Source organism: Castor canadensis, chromosome 3, assembly GCF_047511655.1.
Source record: "Castor canadensis chromosome 3, mCasCan1.hap1v2, whole genome shotgun sequence".
NCBI classification, from domain to species: domain Eukaryota; kingdom Metazoa; phylum Chordata; class Mammalia; order Rodentia; family Castoridae; genus Castor; species Castor canadensis.
Window position 1 is genome coordinate 148,618,682 of NC_133388.1, and position 16,848 is coordinate 148,635,529.

The following is a 16,848-nucleotide window of genomic DNA, read 5'->3' on the forward strand; positions in this document are numbered from 1 at the left end:
CCAAGTGTTGGAGAGGAAATGGAACAACCAGAGCTCTCATATCATACATTGTATGGGAATGTAAATGGTATAAACACTTGGAAAACAGTTTGGCAAGTTCTTATAAAGTTAAGTATATTATTATATGACCCAGCAATTTCACTTCTAGGTATTTGTTTTAGCCAAACTTTCATCACAGTGAGAAAATACTTGAGCAAAATATGTGTATGTATGTGTGTGTGTATATATATACAGAGAGAGAGAGAGAGAGAGAGAGAGAGATCAGGGAGGGATCATTTATTTTGGTTCGTGGTTTTCAGAGGTTTTAGTCCATCATGGCAGGGAGAGTATGGTAGAGCAGAGCAGCCTACATCATAGCCAAGAAGCAGAAATTTCCCCTTTTATTCCATTTAGGCACCAGCCTACTATAGATGATGCTAACTACAGTTTGAAACACCCCCCCTTATTAATCCACTCTGGAAATGTCCTCAGATGCATCCAGAGGTGCACCTTACTAATCTCCTAGGTGCTTTTCTATCCAATCAAGTTTACAATCAAGATTAACCATTACAAGTTCACTCCTTATAAACTTGACACCCAAACACATCTCCTTAAGCCATAACATTTCATTCCTGGCCCCCAAAAGACTTATGTCTATCTCATAATGACAAAAGCATTCAGTCCGTCTCCCAGAGTGTTAACAGCATTGTTCTTCCAAAGTCCAAGTTCAAAGTCTCCTCTTAGACTCAAAGCAATGTGATAGTGCTGCTCACTTTCAGGGTGGAGCTTCCTCCTGAAATAATCTTCTCTGAAAATGCAGTCAGATACACCCAGAGATGTGCTTTACTAATCTCCTAAGCACTTCTCAATCCAATTGAGTTGACAATCAAGTTTAAGTATCACCACATCATTTTCAGCTTTCAAGAAAAATGAAAATGTATATCCACACAAGGACTTTTAACCAAACAGTCATAGAATTTTTAGTCATAAAGAGCTCCGCATGTCCGTAGATAGGACAAAAAAAAATTGTAGCAAATTCAGACCATGGAATAGGACTGCAATAAAAATGAAATGACTGCTGTAGACAATATATGAATATGCATGTGAATATGAATATGAATGAACTTCTAAAATATGCTGAACTAAACCAGATTAAAAAAGAGTGCATATTGGGTGATTTCATTTATATCAAATTCTCAAAAAACTAGAATTATTCTACAGTGACATAAAGTAGATTGGTGGTAGCCCAGGACCAGCGGAAGCTTGGAGAGGTAGGGCTTGAGGGTACTTTAAACAGTGTTAGAAGTGCTCTACATCATGATGATTGTGTATTAATAATACTGGTATATTAATTTGTCAAAATTCATTGAAATGTACCAATTAAAACAGATTCACTTTCATATATGTAAATAGTATTTCAATTATCAATTAACAAAGAGTTTCATTGTGATAAGATTGGATGTCACCTTGACTGGATAGAGGGTTATCTGAAGAAGTGGGAAATATGAGTGTTTGTGAGGTGCTTCCAGAGAAGACTGGCCTGGAGGTCAGTGAACTCAGTGGGGGAATAACCATCTTGAAGGTGGGAGAGCACCAACCATCCAAGTGGGGTTAGTAGAAAGAAAAGCCCAACAAGTGGGAATCTTTCTCTCTAAGCAGGTGTGCTTTCTCTTGCTGCTGCCCTTGAGCATCGGAACTTCAGGTTCTTTGGCCTTGTATCAGCAGTCTTCTGGAGACTCTTGGGCCTTTGACCTTCTACTACAAGCTGTCCATTGGCCTCCTGGTTCTGACAATTTGGGCTTCTTGGACTGAGTCATTACTACCAGCTTCTCTGGCTTTCTAGCTTGCAGACTGTCAACATGCAACTTTTCAACCTCTGTGATTGTGTCACAGTGACAAATACCATCTGAGCCAATTTTCTAATAAATTCATATATATGTAGGGATATGTTCTATTGGTTCCGTTTCTCTGCAGAACATTGACTAATATGATCACCAAAAATAATTTAGTTCAAAAATATAATTGTTTTAAGTGTTTGCCAACCCTTAAGTTTAATATACTCAATAATTGTGTTGTCCTTGACAAAGATAAATAGGAGAGAGGCCATCAAGATAGACCTTGATGTTGGCCTCATAATAATTTCACTACCATCAGAAGAACCCCAAAGCAGCAGACTGTCTAGAGAGACACTTGACGTATGAATTTCAAGCTTTAACCATCAGGAGAGCATGGAAATACTAAGGAGGGTTGAGAAACGCAAAGGAACATCCAAGCGAGTAATAGATGAAGCACAAACCCCTCTTTTCACAAGCCCATGTAGAAGAAGAAACTTAAGCTGAAAGGGAAAGTAGACAGCTTGGTACAGCGCAATGCTGTTGGGACCTGGTAATTCTTCATTGCTTGAGTCAGGCAAGGAGGCTGTCTTGTTCACTGTATGATGTTTGACACCATCTCTGATCCACTAGATGCTAATGGAAACCTCTCCAACCTACCACCACGAAAAATGTCTCAAGACATTGTCAAATTACCCTAAGATGCAAAACTGTCCCAGGTTGAGAACCCCTTGAGTCGCATATTTCTCCATTTCTGGTTAGCAAATTATTCCCAAAATTTAGAGGCATAAGATAATATGTGTTTATTACTTCATAGTTTCTATGGGTCAGGAATGTGAGAATGAATTAGTTGGGTGATTCTGGTTCAAGGGCTCTGATGAAGTTGTGGTCACGGCGCAATCATCCTAAGGCCTGAAGGATCCACTTCTATGATGTGCCACTCACATGGTAACTGGCAGGAGGCCTCAGATCCTTGCTGATTGTTGGCAAGGTATCTCAGTGCCTTGCTATCTGCCATTTGATGTGACCTTGACCCTTGGCAGCTGCTAATGATCTGAGAGAGAGAGAAAGAAAGAGTGGAGAGGACCCATAATGCCTTTTCACAATTCAGTTTTTGAAGTGATGGCTCTGCCTTATGTATCTATTAGGACCAAGTCACTAACTATAGCCATACTTGAAAGAGAATTAGGCTCCGGATTGTAAAGGAAAGATTATCAACAAGTTTGTGCACATGTTTTAGAACCACTTCAGTTAGACAAAGATTCTTTAACAAATAGGCTGGGGAATATCATGAGCTACTTAGAGAAAATAAAAGTTAGATAATCACTCCAACACTAATTCTAAAAGATTGAATTATTTAATGAAAAAAATGAATAGTCAAGTAGTAAAAAAGGCAGATAATTATATGATCTTACAATGGGAAAGGGTATATGAGGTAAAAAAGAAAAAATAGAAAAGACCAATAGTTTTATCCGGAATCAACATTAATATTATATAAAGAGCCCTTTTGTGAATTATCCAGTAAAAAAATAGATAATAATGGAACAACAATAAGATACCATATCTAACTCATGTGAAAATATATCATGATCACTTGGACACAGTGAAGAAGGACATTTACCCACATATAGTGTCTTGGGAAAATGGATAATCTTTATAGCAACAATAATTTATTCATTATATGCCATGCTTATGTGTTAGGTAGCTACAAGTATTTTACTTGTAGGAAGTCATTTACTTTTTTACTACAATATCATGTGGTGTCACAATACCAATTTTCTAGCTGAGGTACAATTAGATTAAGCAAGTTGGCCAAATCTCATCGCTGTAGGTGGCAGCAGGGTTAAAAATCAAAGGGAAAAAAATTAAATGTTTAGGTAAAAGAAAGTACTCTAACGTATAATGTCAATTCGTTTGTCACTATACTAATCTGATCAGAAAATAAAATTTGCAATATTGTTTTATGAAGGAAGAGGTCTACAAAGGTAAAAGTGCCTAAGTTTATGAAAGTAGAATGTGACCTGCAGTGTCAGCTGTGTTTTGATCTAAAGCAATGTATCACATAAACCTATGCTCTTCCTGGAGGCAACTTGCCAGTTTGTTTCAAAACGGCTAAACTTGTTCATACCCTTTGATTACTTCTGAGGATTTAACCTAAGAAAACAAATAGGACACAGACAATGATTTATTGCTTTTTTTCCCTGATGCTGAGGATTGAACCTACCCAGAACCTTGTGTATGCTAGCCAAGTGCTCTACCACTGAGCTACATCTCAGCCCCTAGACAAAAATTTATGAAAATTTATATTTTTAATAGTGTCCATTTGAAACTGAAGAAATATCCAACAATAAAAATAAATATTCTTGCTGGGGGTGTAGCTCCATGACAGAGGACAAGTGCTCTATCATGGACTTGAGCAAGGACTTGAGCAAGGTTCTTAGGGGACTAGGAGAATACTAGGAGCTTCTGTACAGCATTGGGGGAAACGGAGCAAATGGGGGAGCTAAAAGTGAGACACAGAGAAGGTAGCAGAAGGAGGCCTTGCACAATTCTGGAGGAGTACAAACTGCTGCTGGACTATACATGGTATTTCTGAAGGGTGTTTGTAAGCAGCTGTTGCATTTACTTAAAGGGACCTGACAGCAAAATGTGAAAGAAAACTTAGAGCAAATGGTATGTTTAAGTACAGAGATGAATGAGCACATTCAAAAATCTCTGAAGATAGGTCTCTAACAGGATTGCCTAATAGAAGAGACAGAGCATGTGAGCAGGAAATCCTTGAATTTATCACCTTAATTTTTGTCATAAAAGCTCTGAAGAGCCAATGAACGATTTTAAGCAGTGAAGTGACATTCTCAGAATGATCTTTGTAGATCATGTGGATAGCACCTGATATAGGTGTGAAGTTAGAGATCAGGAACTAGTGGAAGGGAATGTGCATTTGTTCAGTCAAGTGATATTTACTGAATCCTACAAATATTCGTGGAGTGTCAGCGTTGTTCTTGGTGCATGATTCTTTCAAAAAGTTTATAGTTATGATGGAAGAAGAGAGACTGGTGTGTGAATTAATTGCGCTGACACATGTATTTTATGAAAAGTATTAGCTTTATTATTGGGCTGATGAGGTGGCAGGGGAGTGAAGAATTTGATTACTAATAAAAATAGACTACAGGTCTTTTGCTACACTCATCTGCTAAATGGAATGATTTACTTTTGCAATGGGTTCTAAGTTAAATACTAAGCTAGGTCAAGGAGTAGTCATTAACAGCCTACTTTTGCTGTAACGTGTTTGAGAAAAGAACGCCAGTGCCCCGAGGACCTCACTTGAGGTCATGCACAAGCTTTGGCCACCGACCGGAAAGTCAAGTCAGCAGTAAACACCCTGGGCAAGCTTAGAGAAGGCTCTTTCCAAATCTTTACGGCGGCCCCGCGTCTTCCACAGGTTCAGGCCACGCCCTCATCTCCTATTGGCTGGCCCTCCACCTCCTCTGGATCGTACGGAAGACCCGGAGAAGTGGATTTTTCCAAAGGTGGCCTCGGTGCCCCCTCTCTGCGCATGCTCATAGGAAGCCTGATTCCGGGTCCGGAGTTGGGAGGCTTGGGGTGGCCGCGGCACAGGGCGCGGTGCCGGGGCGGACGGGCGTGCGCGGGGAGGGGGGGGCGCGCGCGCGCGTGGTGCGCGGCGCCGGCGTCGCGGGCACGCGGCGCGCTCTGAGGAAGGGAGGCGTGGGGTCGGCTGGGGGTGGCGCGTGGCCGGGGTGGGGGTGGGGGGAGGGTCGGGTGCCCGCGAGCGCGGCGTGCGGGTTCCGAGTGGCTGCAGCCGGCCTCGGCTGCGGGGGCCGACGCCTGGGTGGCTGCGGCCGCTGCGCCTGCTGCGAGATGGCGATTTTGGGCGCGGAAGGGTGAGGGCGCCCGACGCAGGAGGTGGCGCCGCTGCGGTGGCCGCCCGGCCGCCGGGAGCCGACGGCTTCGCGCGGGGTAAGGACACCGGGGACCGGCGTCGCGGTACCGGGAGCCCCGCGCCCTCGCCCCCAGCGGGACCTGTGAGGGGCAGTCAGGGGACGGCCCGCCCCCGGGTCGCCTCCTGCAGCCGGGCCCAGAGTTTTTGGGGTGGGGTCACGGGTCCTGCCCCTAGTCGGCGCTGGCCCAGGCCTGTGCTGGGGATCCTGGAGCGCAGCGAAGTGTCTCGGTGACTCTGCAGCCCCGGTTCTCCAGCTTCTCCAGCCCCGTCTTCCTTTCCACCTTTCCTCCTTCCCTCACACCTCCCCAGAGCTGCCGGTACCCCGACTTTCACCCGGATCCCTCCATCCCCAGCCCTGGACGCCAGCTCTAGGGCGTCGTTTTCTGACGTGTTTTGAGGACCCCTGGCTCTTCACTGTCTCCGCAGCTCCCCCACCCCCCACTCCACCTTTCGTGACCTGGTAGGTTCCAGTGACCTTGCAAGATTTTACTAGTCCTTTCCTCATCTGGTGACTTAGGCTCTCTCCCTCAGTGTTCTTTCAAAATTTTAAATGTAGTTTGCCCATTGCTTTTATACCCTTTAAAAGGATCAGTTTTGTATGCACACGCACCATGCAGTCCTTTCTTTACTCCATCCATTTGGAGTTGAGTTTCCTTGACTCCTGTAAGGATAGGAAACCTTCCTTATCGAACAAGAGGAGTTATCTTTTGTATTTTTACTCTTCGAGGGTAAAATATTTTCCCAGGAGCTTGACTTGGTTTTCTCTTTCTGTTAAGTTTTTAATCTTTTTGTGTGGGCGAATGTGGCACGGGATTTGACTTTCTGCTTTAAAATGCTACTGGTAATAGTGTAGAAAAAGATAACGTCCACAGTTATCTTCCGCCCTCCTTCGGTGATTTTTTTTTTTTACCTGAAATACCTGGTTTATGGTTATCTGCAGGTTTCTACAAGAGTTGCTATGGGTAAATCCACTTCATCAGCCTCACCAAGTCTATTGTACAAACAAAATGCACCTTTAAAAAAAAAGAAAAGCATTCTTTTATTAACATGACTGGCTTTTAACCATAAAGTAGTGTATTAGCTGTGACTGAAAATTGTCAATTTTTCATAAAGAGTTAATCTTTTTAAAATTGAAAGTATAGTGATCCTGTGTTTAGAGCTACTGAAATTGAGACCTGTAAAGTATATGTTATAGTTCTTTGGGACATAGCTTATTAACGTTTTCAAGTAGTTCTTCCCATAAAATGCCGAACTGTTTGTAAGACCTAAGACACCATAGTTTTGAAAAGCAATAATTAAAAGGTCTTTTGGAAACCTGGCAGGATAGAAGATGTCATAGAAGATGTTGAAGATAGGTCTCTCTCTGAGCTCTTCAAAGAGGTAGTAATCTTTACTGCTTACCCTTAATGGCTGAAATTTCTTTTACTTCCTTGTACACTTATTAAGCATGTATTGCGTGGCTGTGTGAGATATTTGGGAGTATACAAAGATGAGGACAATTAGCAGTTCCTGCCTTCACAGCTTAGGAAAGTAGACTGGCCTCAAACTTGCTATCTTCCAGCCTCAGCCTGCTGCTGGGTGCTGGGATTACAAGGCGTGTACCACCACAATAAGTTTGTTTTTTAATTTATAGATGAGTTGTACAAGTAATACAAAAATGCTCTCAGAAGGGGTAAAACTCAGATCATTTGGCAAGGTAGAGTTAGAGGGATTAGTTTATAGAACTGGTTTTTGAGACCTTGGTTTGAAGGATGACTGATTTAGTAGGCAAGGAAAGGTGATAGATGCATAAGGAAGGAGCTAAGAGAGTTCACAGTGATACATTTGAGGAGAGGCAAGTAATTACGGTTGGGTGGAACACAGAGTATTTGTACTAGGACAGAGGGACTAGTTTATGGATTGTTAATACCAGGCTGATGACCTTGGATTTATTAGGCAGTAAGGGTTCCACTTCTGATTTTTGAGTTGGGAATGAAACAGTTTAAAAGTTTTGTCTTACAAGAATTATCTGGTAGCATCTTGTAGTGTGGATTGAGGTAGGGAAAGCCTGCAGGTACATAAACCTGATTGCTGTGGTCATAGTTAATGAGGGTCTAAGCTATGCCAGGTATAATGGTAGTGGAAAGGAGAAAGGAAGGGGAATAGAATTTAATGAGTGGGAAAATGAAGAAAGTAAAGACAAATTCTCATCCAGGTTGGTTGGGGAGACTAGTGCCAGATCCACAGAAGCACTTTTACCTCACTATATGTGTTAATCTACCACTTTTTGGGGAATACTAACCCTTAGTGAAACCAAAGAAATCTGCTGGCCTGGGAAATTTCCATAGCACCTATGCTTTGTGGATATAGTTTTTGGGGAGCCTATGGACCACTTGAAGCTTCTGCATGAAAACCATGGACCAGTCTGATAGCTGGTGGCAGCTATCAGAATTACTGGAAACTTTTAAAAGAAATAGAACCTTTAGATTCTTCCATTCACTGTTAAGAATTCGTATTGTAGAGACAAAGTGTGTATGTTCCCAGAATCACAATATTGCATTTGTGTGGTGATTTACAGTTTGCAGCTTAAATGATTTGCTTTTATTTAAGTTATATTATAGAACAAACCAGCCCAAGAGTTTTATTTAATTTGTCATAAGTTTAGTAAGTGGGTAAAGTAGAATCAGAAGTCCACTGACGTTGCTTTTCTTTCTTATATAAAGATTGAGTAAGTTAATGCCTTTTCCCGACCTCACCAGTAAAGATTACAAGATTCCAGGAGATTCCTTCTTTAACATTTTGGGGTTCTCAAATCCTAAATTTTTCATTGGAATTGTGTGCTGGTCTTGTTTTCTATATGCTTGAGAGCTGATGAGTCTGAGGGATGCTTTAGGTTGATGGAAAAGCAGATAGCAGTATCAGATCAGTCATTTTAATTATTATAGTCTTTGTATTTCACAATTTGGAAATGAGGGAAGGGAGAGTAGAGGTGATATAAGCAACATAAAAAAAACTTTAAGAAGACCTGATTTTTTTTCTCTATTTTTGTATGCTTTACTTAATACTTTTATTCATTCAGGGGTCTTTATCTTTTTTAAAAAAAATTAATGCATTAATCAGATGAGGGGATTTCATTGTGCTAATCAGCATGTTACCACTTGGTTTCTCCTCTAGCTCTAGAAACATTGATTTTGTAATTATTAGAAAGACTGGAATCTTTCTGCTCTTCATATGAAAATATAATGTAATTGGAAAACACAGTAAATCGTCCTTCATGAGTGGTATCCAAAGAACTAGTTTACTAATCAAAATGGAAGCAAAATGTTTGACAAAAGCACACATAAATTTTCCTCTTTGCTGGTGTTGAGTATCTTACAACATATTAATATGGCATTTTTCCTTCTTTTTATAATGATTGTCATTTAATTCTTAAGACAGTTGAGAATTAGGTGGGTCAAGAGGTGGGTCAATTAGGTGGGTCATTGTCTTTTAGATGAATACACTGAGGCTCAAAAGAAGTTAAAAAGTTAAATTTCCAAAGGGTATAGAGCTAGTTAGTGACCAAAATTAAAACTAAAATGGGAGCCCATATTTTTGTACTTAGTTCAGTGTTTTGTTTTTCCCATTAAACTTCTCATTTATTACTTGGAGCTTTAGTTGTAGACTATATGTGAAGAGTTTGGATTTACTTGTTTGGAATATGTATAACTTTTGTTCTGTATAGATTTGAACTGTGTTAATATGGTATTTGCAATGGTAAGTTATTTGCAGTGGCTGTTGATAGATAATTTTGAAATTTATAAGTATTTTACCACAGAATAGTTATCCTAAAGCAAAGGTTGATTTCTTGTCTGGAAAAAGACATTAATGAAATATAGGTATTAGTTTCCTTTTGAAAATTTGTTGATTTTAATTGTTTTTGAAGATGAAGTTTAATCTATTGCCATACTACCCTGAACGTGCCCAATCTCGTCTGAAGATGAAGTTTATCTTTTATAAAAGCCTAATCTTTGAAACCTTATATTTTTGAGGCCCGTGAATCATAATCTTATTTCCAAAGTATATATAATGATATGTCATGATTTTACCATTACATACCAAGCTTTCCAGTTATAAAAAGATATACCACTGTAAAAGGTATTAGTACACACTTCAAACAATTTTTAAATCTTTAAACAATTTTTTTGTTTCATGAGAGTTTCTAGGTTATAGTAAAGTCTAGCATTTGTTGATTTAGTCTTGACATTTCTTAAACTTGCAGTTTACTCACAACACCTACTGATGTACTGTATTCTAGATGTTGTGCCAGGTGCTGTTCTCTTAGAAGTTGGAGCTTAGTAAAGTCACTGACATCAAGAACAACATAGACCTTATCTTCTTTTGGGGAGTATAATTAATTATACTCTTCCTTTTCTCTGATATTTAAACAAATTATGCAGAAACATCAGGAACCAGGTAAGCATTGCTTCAGTTATCTATTGCTGTGGAACAAACGACCCTAAAACTAAGTGACTTAAAATAGCCTAGTCTCAGAGCCCTTTCCTTTGCAGCAGAGTTGCCTGGCCTATCCGGCTCACGAGAATGCATAAGCAGAAGCAAATAGACCTTAAGGGATAGGTCTGGGGTAGGCGCAGATAGTATCGCTTCTGCCTGATTCTGTTGTTTAAAACAAATCACAGGTTTAGCCCAGATTCAGGAGGAGGGACTACACAAATTTATGAATCACCATTGAAATGGATTATCATAAATCTTGTTTAAATACATCATCAGCTATGTTACACAAAACAAGTCTTCTGAAAAACTGTTCTGGAAGCTGAAGCTGCTTAGTGCTTTCCTCAATCTAAATTTTGAACCTGGCCTGCCAAAGCTGAGTCTAAAGTGGAAATAACAGCACATTTAGCTACTGCACAGATGGAAATAGCAGGGCCTATCCTTGGTTAGAAATCAAGCAGGGCTGGAATGTAGCTCAGCAATAGAGCACCACCTGCCTAGCGTGCCTGAGGCTTTGGGTTCTGTCTCCAGCACCACACACACACACACACACACACACACACACACACGCACGCACGCGCACAATGCCTCTACACTTTGACCAAACATACTACTGACATCGGGCAGGATTGACTTATTCTACTTGAAGGCTGTGGGGTCTAGGCAGAAGCCCATACCCTCATCCCTTGTGATTAAATGTGGGACGTAAGAGAGCAGAGCTGCATGGCAGTGCACTCTGGCACTAACCATCCTTGAGCAACTTGTACCTTACAGATTTTTTTTTTTTAATTGCAATGTCTTGAAAAAGGTTGAGATAAGCCATACTTCTTTGTAGAGATATTATTGTAGTGGAGAGAATACTCTTCTAGAATCTCTTATGGAAATCAAAGAACTACAATGATGCGCCTCCCTTCCTGAAACAGTAGATGAATTGATTGCTAGGTGGGTTTTTTCTCACTTTCTCATTAACTTGATTTTACTGTCACTTTGTCTTCGCTTTAGTAGTGTCTTTTTTTATTTTTTAGTTCAAGTTAGCTACTAAATAATGGCATGGATAATTGTGAAATAAGGGAAATAAATGTTTAGTTTTTATTACATTATAATTCTGAGTGAAGGGGTGAATTAATACATTTCACTGAAAGAATTGGACTAAAAAATAGGCCCCTGTAGCCTACTGCAAATCTCTTTTGTAAGTTTCTGAAAATAGCACATTGGCTGTGAGGAGGCACTGGTGACTGAATGTACTGAGAAACATGATTTTAGAACTAGAAAAGGCTAGGGCATAAGAGACAGGTAGAATTAACTTCAGGTATTTCTTGATTACACTTTTCTCTATCCTATGTTACTTGGGTAGTTAAAAGATGTTCTAGCAGTAACAGAAATGTAGCTATGGTATCTTTATTTGACTAAGGGAAACAAGTACTTTTGATAGCTGTTTAGTATACCCATAATTATGATTAAGTAGGACGGCTGGAAGCAAATTTTCAGCTCCTGACTTGAAGCAGGATACTATAGGTACGTGTTAGTCCAACTTGCCATGTGTTAAGTCAGGGTGGAAAGGGGAATTAGATACGTGAACCTGCTCCGTATAAAGTTTTCCTTACTAAGCCAGGTGTGGTGGTGCACACCTGTAATCCCAGCATTCAGAAATCTGAGGCAGGAGGATTGTAAGTTCAAGGCCAGCCTTGGCTACATAGAAAGACCCTGTCTGAAAAAACAAAACAACAAAAAAGTAGGCCCTTAAGGTTTTTAAGAATGCAGGCACTCTTGGCATATGGGTTAAAAGCCATAGTTTAAAGTCAGACAGATCTGGTTTCCGTCCATGCTGTGTGATAGCAATGTTGCCTCAGTTTCTTTTGCAAAATGTAGAGAATGTCTGCATTACTGCGTGTTTTTGTAAGTATTAATTGAAATAATCTGTGTAAGATGGACGCATGGTGGCTTCATCATGATAAGCCCTTAAATTATGTTTATTGATTCTTACTAAGCTGTAATCACTTCACAGGTGGGCCACTCATTTGCTAAGGATAGTTGTAGCTTAGTTTTAGTATGGGCAGAACTGCATATCACATCTCACATCTTTTTTTCTTTTTTCTTTTTGCAGTACTGGGAATTGAACCCAGGACTTCCTTAGGCAAGCACTCCACTATTTGAGGTGCCCCTTCCCCCTGCCCTTTTGTTTGTATTTTTGTTTTTGAGATAGGTGTCATTAACTTTGCCTGGCTGGCCTCAAACTTGCAGTCCTCCTAACTCCACATCCTGAGCAGCTCAAATCTCACCTCTTAATTAAAGAAATAAATTGCTAAAAAGTTAAGTATTAATTTGAGAAAGATTCTGACTCAGCATGCCTGGCAGTACACCAGTTGGTGATAGTTTGGCTGGGAAACCTGGGAACAAGAAATCATTGACATCTTTAGGTGAAATGTGGCAGAGCCCAGTTTGTCAACATGCAGTCCCCTGCTTCACAGTCATGGGGGCAAGGAGTGGAGACTGGTTAAACATGTAGGTTATGACGTCTCTCAAGGCCCATGGTGTGTGGTCCTTGAGAGGGGAGTTCAGGAGTCTTCATTTTTTAGAAAATATCTCAGATGATGTTGCACATATTAATGTGATAACTACTGATAGAAGCTGAATCTGTAATTTGGGGTCCTAGTGGGCTGTATCAGAGACCAGTTTTCTAGCTGCAATGTTTCTTAGTGTCCATTTGTAATGTAAATATAAAGAGAGCTTAACATGTGAACTTTCCAGATGTTTAAAAAGGCTTAAGATAATTTCAGGGACTTGATGCAGACAAACTATAGAAACCTGATCCTGGGTAATTACATGAGGAGCATGCAAGGAAATGACCCTGGTTTCTATGTTCAAAACTTTCTTCTTTTGAATGAAGACATTTACTTATTTATTTAAAAAAAGCTTACCTAAAAGAGTTAAGTTAGATATTATGGTGATTGGTTGATAGTCTGATTGCTTTTCACTTAGCTAAGGTAAGCCTTGCAAAAATAGAGATTTTGATTGAAGTATGTCAAATCTGGAATTTGGGCTTTTGGGTAGAAAGTAGGTTGGCTGTGGGTGTGACATGTCTTTTGGGAGAAGCCATTGCTTAGCATAAGGGCATTGCCTTGAAAAGAAAATCACTAGAGAAAGATTAAATTTAAGTCAATGAAAATGTGAATACTTTAAGCTAATCTCTAACTTTTGCTGGTGGCAGCCTGTGTCTGTACAACTTAAATTCTCCTTAGTTCTGTGACTAATTTGATATTATCTGTCATTGGACAGCAGGTAGTTAAATTGGGGGCAGTTCCTGAAAAAACTTAAAAGTATAGTTGAATAACCAGAGGTTATTGCCTACATTTTGTGGTAAAAATAACATACCAAGCCTATGATTCTTTGTGAATTTGAGTGGAAGGGATTAGTTGGCATTTCTGTTTAAGGAGCCTGTTGTTTTGTGCTTGTTTTCACTGTCTTTGTGGGTCCATTTGGGGGGCGGGGAGAACAATAGACCATTTCTTTTTGTCCCATGGCTTGTGTGTAATATAGTGTCATTGTTTATATGTTGAATACAGAATGGAGAGTATACATTAAAATTGGGAATATCATTTTCCTAGGTTAAAAGTTTTAGTAATTATAACTTGTTTTAAAATTTTCCATGTAATTTAATTTTCTTTCAGTTATTTTCTAATGAAAGCTTATGCCCTAAATGAAATTAAATCTAGACTTGAGTACTAGCACTTACTTACTAGCTGAGTAATACTGGTCAGGCTAATCTGACTCAAGCCTGAGTTTTATAATATGTATAGTGTATTTATGCAGTAAGAATGCTCCTTACTTTATAGATTTATGTGTGATTTAAACCTGGCACTTGGCATTCAGTATTCACTAGGATGGGCTTGTAATATTGTGTCATTCATTGATTTAGACCTGTTTTCCTTTAATTTTAGAAAGAATACACTCCGTATACTTTGTTATATAAAACCCAGTGATGTCTAGGGAAGTACCTAAACTTTGACAGATGTTTAAGAATAAGTAAGGACAATACATAGGCACTCATTAGGCCAGATTTTACTGCAAAATAAGTTCAGGCTGGTTTAAAATGTTTTTGCCAGCAAATGAGTAAGGAAGGAACTTTCATTTCTTACCGATGTGTTTTGAATTTGTGGATTAAGTAATGTTGTATTTTTCTATGAATTTTAAACCTGGTAAGGATTACATTATTAGGAAGAAAGTTTTAACTATTTAATTGATTATCTCATTTTGGAAAATTTCTGTATATTTTGGAGATGAAGTGTGCCGTCATAGTGGGCTAAAATTATATATTTGTAGCAAAGTGTGTGGCAGTGCCCTATTCCTCTCAGTTGTTCAGTTGTAATTTTGATCCAATCCTTACTGCAAGTGTGAGAGATTGCTATGTATCATCTTGCCTCACAGCTGTGTGACTAAAACTCCTTCCTTAATCTAGTGTTGTCTGTTACTGTTGTGGAAGTTTATGTGCTTCAGAATAATTAGAGTGTGGTTCTAGTGGTGGTGGTGACAGGAGGATGGGGCTAGGAAATCAACACTTTACTGGGCATTTGGTTTTAGAAAGAGTTCCAGTTTCCTAGGGCTTATGTTAATCGTTTTTTGCCCCTTACAAAACTACATTAGCTTGGTGCTGGTTTTCTCATTTTTCAGATAAGAAAACTGAGATTCACATTAAATATATACAAACAGTAGAACTGAAGTTTGAGTTTAGGACTGTCTAACTTAAAAACTGTTCTCTGTATTATCTTATTGCAACATGCTCTTCTGAAACTAGAAATTGTCACTTTGGAATTGAAGAGTAGGAAATCTTCACAGCTACTGAAGTGATGCTAAATTAGAATTAACATACTTAGAAACAATCAGGAAATGTTTTGGGGGGTGAATGTAACCTTGGGTCGTGATATCCTGGTGACCAGCGCAGTATGGAAGAGTACTGGCCGAGTCAGCAGGCCTAGATTTGGCCTGGCCTGAGACTGTGTCCCTGAGTCTTAATTGCCTCTCATGTTCTGCTTCAGCTCCAAGTGTTCATATGACTCTGTGCTTTTTGCTGCTTCCTAAAATGTAGCAAATATAATCAGCCTTCCATATTTGTGGGCTCCTCATTCATGGATTCCAACAACCATGGTTTGAAAATATTTGAGGAAAAAATTGCATGGGTACTGAACATGGACAGACTTTTTTTTCCCTTGTCATTATTCCCTGAGTGGTATAGTGTGACAACTATTTATATGCCATTTATATTATGTTGATTATTATAAGTAATATAGAGATTACCTGAAGTACATGAGAAGATGTGTGCAGGTCGCATGTAAATAAGATGTCATTTTATATAAGGGACATGACATCTGTGGGTTTAGGTATCCTTCATGGGTACCCAAGGATGGCTGTATTTAGACAATTCTTTGTTTATGTTAACTTGAGTCCATTCTGAAGTTTGAAGCTCAAGTTTTGATGTGCTTAGCGTTATTTAAGTAATATTTTCATAAGTGATATTGTCCAACACATGAGTGAGAAACTTATTTACAGATTTTCACTAAGGCAAGGGGAAAACATTACCAAATGTATAGGTTTATTTATTTATTCTAGAAGTTTTGGTGTTTTACTGTTAGAAGATTAATATTGCATGTTGTAGGAAATTGAGAAATAGCAGATTAAAAGGAAAAGAAACTGCCCCATTCTCGGCACTGATAACTGTTTAGGTGTAGTCCTTTGTTGATGTAACTGAAGTTTAGTATCAGTTCTTTTAAAATGGAAAATTGGGACCAGACCCTTAAATGAAGGAGTGATAGAGTTTGTCAATGCATAGTAAGTAAAAATGTCAGTTTTTTGTTAGGATGGAGAGGGATGTGAAGCAGGGAGAGAAGGAAATTCAGTGTGATAATAGACAATAATGCTGCCAAACTTGTGGTTTTGTTTTATTTATAAGAACCATCAGTCTATATAGGTTAAAAAGTGGAATGGTTATTGTTAAATTTCGTGAGTAATACTCCTTTCTTAATAATGTTTCCTAGTAAAGTATAGACAATATATCCTTTTTTTTTTTTTCTTTTTTCAAAAAAAGTTAAGCTAATGCATTTTGGGGAAATTGGTATGTATATACATGCATATATTTTAAAGGGTTCTTTTTATGGAGCAACATCACCATCTTGTGGCCTGCTAGAATATTGTTGTCAAAGTTACATTTTTACAAATAGGAGCCTAAATTAAATTGTTGTCTTGGTGTTAGCCAAGGAGTCCATCAAATTTGTAATTGGTAGTTTTTACTGCCAATAGAAAATAAAATAGTTTGTGTACTAGGATTGCAGCTTTCTAAAAAAAATGTGTATTTGAGGAAAATAATGGTAGAAAAATGAACACAATTGTGTTAATACAGTTATAGATGATTTGCTAATATTTCATGTTTTATGAAATGTGCAATATTTTTAGTGAAGTAGTAATTTCAAGTTAAAAAATTTCTATTTTTTGTGATCCATTTCTCATTTAATTAGAAAACTTAAGACCCAGAGAAATTTTGATTTCCTTTTTTACTCATTCATTTAATGGGACTGCTTTTTAATGTAAAATAGTGTTTTCTAAACTTACTTTTTA

The 16,848-nt window shown here is 38.8% G+C and overlaps 1 protein-coding gene across 6 annotated transcripts in view; it reads left to right on the forward strand.

Annotated features, from left to right (window-relative positions):
- The first annotated feature begins 5,151 nt into the window (after positions 1-5,151).
- Wwp1 (WW domain containing E3 ubiquitin protein ligase 1) overlaps positions 5,152-16,848 on the forward strand; it is a 97,820-nt gene continuing 86,123 nt past the window's right edge. For 3 of the 6 annotated variants that reach the window (XM_020179173.2, XM_020179172.2, XM_020179174.2), the window contains exon 1: positions 5,590-5,789. The gene's annotated coding sequence lies outside the window, so the exon portion shown is untranslated. Of the gene's footprint in view, positions 5,342-5,589; positions 5,790-5,904; positions 6,233-16,848 lie in introns of those variants that run through there. The other 3 variants (XM_074068796.1, XM_074068797.1, XM_074068795.1) reach the window with 3 other exon arrangements.